Raw genomic sequence first — 4,701 nt, 5'->3', positions numbered from 1 at the left:
TGATTGTGAATAGTTTTAATTCTAGACCGACCATGAGTCAGGGCATTATTTGTAGGAGAGTACCGAAATGTATTCTTCTCGCGGACACGCATCGTGTATTTCTGCACGGTATAGTCAGTTCTTATTTATGCAAAGTACAATGATTTTACGTGAATATAAAGGTAACATCAATTGACAGCTTCCCTGCTTAAGGTTCTTATACCAAGACAGGGTGCTCTACCATATACAAATAGACGTGGACATTGTCTGTAAACAAAACTGACAATAGACATTTATACCGCGATATATATAATATAAACAGTCACGTTGGGGCTTTATCATCAAGAACAGATCGCAGACGGAGTTTTTGATACGTAGCTTTACAGTAAGCTTGATGCTGAAGGCTTAATGTATAGTTTCTCAAAAGCATTGTACAAACTTTCCTAAAGATTGAATTTTAACCTTATGCTCATGTGTGAAAACACGATAATGCTTTCCTTAGATTATGTGGAAGGCTTTCGCTACGTAGTTGAATAGGTGAAGCTTGTTTCTCTTAGCGTGATACGTTCGTTATATTGACCCCGAAACTAAGGCACATGGTTGCGTAAGCAAACGTATATAAGTTAATTTTATTTAACGAATACTTCGCGTCCTTATGTCTGAAAGGTCGAGCTTTCTCAGTTCGTTCTCCTAGCAGTTGGCTCGACCACGTCTCGTCCGGCATGTCACATACCGAAAAATTCCGAAAAAGATCAGGAGTGCGATTAAAGATTGCAACGCTTATGGTTTAAGATTGTGCCGAACGCGGTGGTCCACAACGAGACAATTTTCAACCCGTTGCCATCTCTATCAAATCAACCGGCCAACGTTTTCATTATAACATTACGATCTTGTCATTAACTAACATCACGAGTCTCTCATTCCGCTTAAGTGCTTGATGCGATTTTTTCGCAAGCTCTTCTTCTCGCCACGATATCCAATCGTATCTTATCAATGGTCTTCAATAGTTTCAATATGAACTGGGCAAAGCCCTGTAAGCATAACCAATCGTATTTTAGGTGTATTAGATAACCACTGAATGTAAGCCAAATCTGCTACTGAACTAATTCATTCGTGATTTTATAGCGAGCACAATCTGGCTGAACGAGCCATACGGCAGCACAAGAGGGGGTGCCTGAATCCAGATCTTTTCTCATGAGCTGTTTCTAGGTACTTACATGAAGTCAAATATGTCTATGAAATGTTTTGCATGTTCTAGAAGTGTCGTTCTTAACAGTATTTTTTTACACAACCACAGCTTTAACACGAGCCCCTAAACCACTTATTTTCAAAATGTTTATTAATTTGTAAGTTTTTCATAATAACCATGCGTTACATGATATTGACAAAGGCGTTGCCCGAATACACTACATACAAAAGGTTCTAGCTTAACTAAAATTTAGGATAATAGTAGACTAAAGATCCTAACATGAAAGGGATCAGGCAGTTAACGAAAACAAGGGCCCTAGGAAGTCTCAAAAACACTAACCGTTGAAGCTTATTGGGACGATTCGATTAGCAACTTACATTCTGCTCCTCGAAACGGTCTCTACTTTTAAATAAAAATTTATCAAAAATATTTTTTGGATGGTTTTGTTGAACTTTTAAGTTCGTTTAGTGTAAACTCTACTGAGGATCTTTCTGTTTGGCCCCTAAAAAATTTCCAATATGGAGCCGCATAACGTGGCAATAAAGCCAATCGTCAAGTTCAGACAAAAAAGATATTTCCAAATTTCGGTGAGAGGTTCATTCTTCATGAATACATTGAATAACAGCTTGGTTCAGGTGGCGAAAATAATAGGCTTTTTTTTTTATCATGATGAGCTTGTTGCTTGGTTCTAGAAAGAACCCCGCTTTTTTCTGGTATCCAGAATAGCAAGATGGCGCATGCCCACACCGACAAGCAGTTTGTCAATGTTTAGGCTAAGGTCGGCGCCTCCTCAGTGTACAACAGGAAAATCATAGCACAGTTTGGTCCAATTCTACAGAATGATTTTACAGAAGGGTACAGGCGTGGAATAAGCAATTACATTGTATTAAAGGACTTTTTATTTTAACTCCGCCAGCGCCCTAAGAAAACGAATTACAGCCATAGCATCGCGTGTTAAAGACAAGGTATTATGATTTTTTGATCAAGGCTAGGTTCTAATCGCCCGTGGATCACTAAACGACGAGTTCAGGTAATTGACATTGAAAGAGGAACCATTTATGGCTCACTGCAACACCGTAGCAGGGAAGCTGACCGACTGGAGAAAAAAGAAATGATAACGACACTGATGCATGAATAAGGAACAAGCCACCCATATAATAGGCTAATTAAGAAGTTTAAACTTTAACGTGACAAAAATAAATTCTGATTTAAAATCGTAGTCACAAATACTGCATTAGATTGACCATCTACAGTGGTCGCTATATAAGCCTGAGGTATCCAGATCAAATCTGATAAACCTAGATTAATATGATAAGGCTGTCACGGAACACCTGAGTACAGAATGCCGTGTTCAATACCGGCAAATGCAAATTCTTTCCTTAGTTTAAAAAGATCGCTCTTTTTTATGCCCGATCAATATTACAATAGAAAAAATACGATAAGCATATAGCGCACCTCATTTGATAAATAGCTAACCAAGTTACATACTTATTTAAGTTGGAATCAGACATATAAACTGTATTCGGGACTATCACTGAAGAGCACGTCATAGACATATCTTAAAATTCATTAGATTCGTTATATATAACGGTATTATCTATAATTGTTATTATTATTATTATTATTATTATTATTATTATTACAAAATATTATTATAATAAGATAATATATAATAAAAATAAGATATTACAAAAATACAATGCCAAAATACGTCATCTACAAGTGTCACAAGTTACAGTTGTTGCTTTGCAATAATTTGCTTAGAATTTTAAATTCGCCTAATCCAATTCGCTTGAGAGTAATATGATTTGTCCTGGTGTACAGTCATCGTATGCTTGTATTTGTGATGGGAACACGGCTGATCTAGCTCTTTGTTGTAGTCATGGCGCAGAGTCGCACTCTCGAGGCGTGTGACAAATATATATATAACATCTCCTAACTTCTGCAGATTTTCTCATCTTTTGAATTTCATAAAGCTCTCGCATCTTCAAAAAACGCTATTCATTTTATGACATAATCATCTTCTTTGTGGCGTGTGAGCTCGCTTGCCGCGTTAAGTCGACCTCCTAGCTAACTAGATCAGTAGCTACTTGCTCAGTCTGGAACGAATTATGCCAGTATGGGAAACTCCGCGCCTGGATCAGGACAACACTGTCGAACACTGAACCGTGTATCGCCCAGTCTTCTGTGCCTATAACTGAACTGGTCTGGCCGCCTCGTCGCATATTACCATAAGCATCAACCTATGTAAAAATACAGTAAATAAACGGAGATGTGTCTTGGCCTGCGTATTAACTAAACACCGGCGAAAGGTAGCAACAATAGAAGCGTACACGGTTCATAAAGAATGCATGCTATTCAGAAATTACTCTGTCATTGTTTTCGTTTTTGATTGGGTAGGATTAGCTAAGCCGTAAAAAATAAGGATACAAATATATATAAAAATCGACAAAGCCTGATGTATTTCTGATCGTTGTTCATGGTATAAAATATGTACATTACAATTATATACTGTTTCACACGTTCTGCTCAATAAAAACAAACTTGGAGTAACTGTTATATGTAATCTACAGGTGCCTAAAAACGCTGTAGTATAATGCCGGCTATACAACAGAAGTCCTCTGTTAGATCCGTGTTAGGTCAAGGTGAGTACAGGTTAGTGTCAGCAGCCATAAGTTTCGAGCCAATTCAAATTGATATGTAAAGACTCGTCCTGCGAACGGTTTCTGCATAGGGCAGTCGGCTGTCATTGATAACAACTAACTTCAAATGGTCTTTCCTTTTCGGTCTCACCCCAATCGAACTAACCCAGATCTCGAGCATTAATTGAAAAGCAGGGCTTTGAGCTCAATACTGACAGTGTTACGTGACTTACGAAAGAACTACCAACGCAACTTACAACTATGTACCTCTTAATACTTCATTATGGCATTATTATTATCTCCTTTGACAAGCTCAAAGCATGGCGATAGACTTATCACCGCACAATTTTCACAATGTGCAGTAGACACCGCTGGGAAACCCGAGTGAAGGCTTACATGTACGTCGGCACTGATTGTACTGTTACCCAATCAGTGTCTCTCTGATTGTTAGATGCTTCATTTTGAATTACTCACTAGATATCATCTCACATCTCGTTAAATAACGGCTACATTAGCGTCTTGTCTAAGTGATCTAGTTCCAGTAATTTGATTTGCATCATACCCGTTAGAGCTCAAGGTGGACAAATGTGCACGCCGACAGGTGACATTCTCCAATGAAGGCAAAAGCTTCTCAATTATCCTTTCGAAAAAATGTTCGAGAAAATGAGGGCAAAGTCTTAAGTCTGTTTGTTTGGAATAGTTGGTTCCGAGCACCCGAACTAAACAAAGTACTTGGCCGATAACGACAACAAGAGCTCGTGAATTCGGCTGTAACATTCCCCTTTGTGTCAGGACACACGCTATCAAACATAACGTCGACAAGAAACTGAATTTAACTCTAGTTTACAATAGCGGATCAACTAACCGAATCGATAGATTGGCCATGAAGTT

Source organism: Varroa destructor, unplaced genomic scaffold (genome assembly GCF_002443255.2).
Source record: "Varroa destructor unplaced genomic scaffold, Vdes_3.0 BEIS01000005.1, whole genome shotgun sequence".
Taxonomy (NCBI): Eukaryota; Metazoa; Arthropoda; class Arachnida; order Mesostigmata; family Varroidae; genus Varroa; species Varroa destructor.
This window is presented reverse-complemented; position numbering follows the sequence as displayed.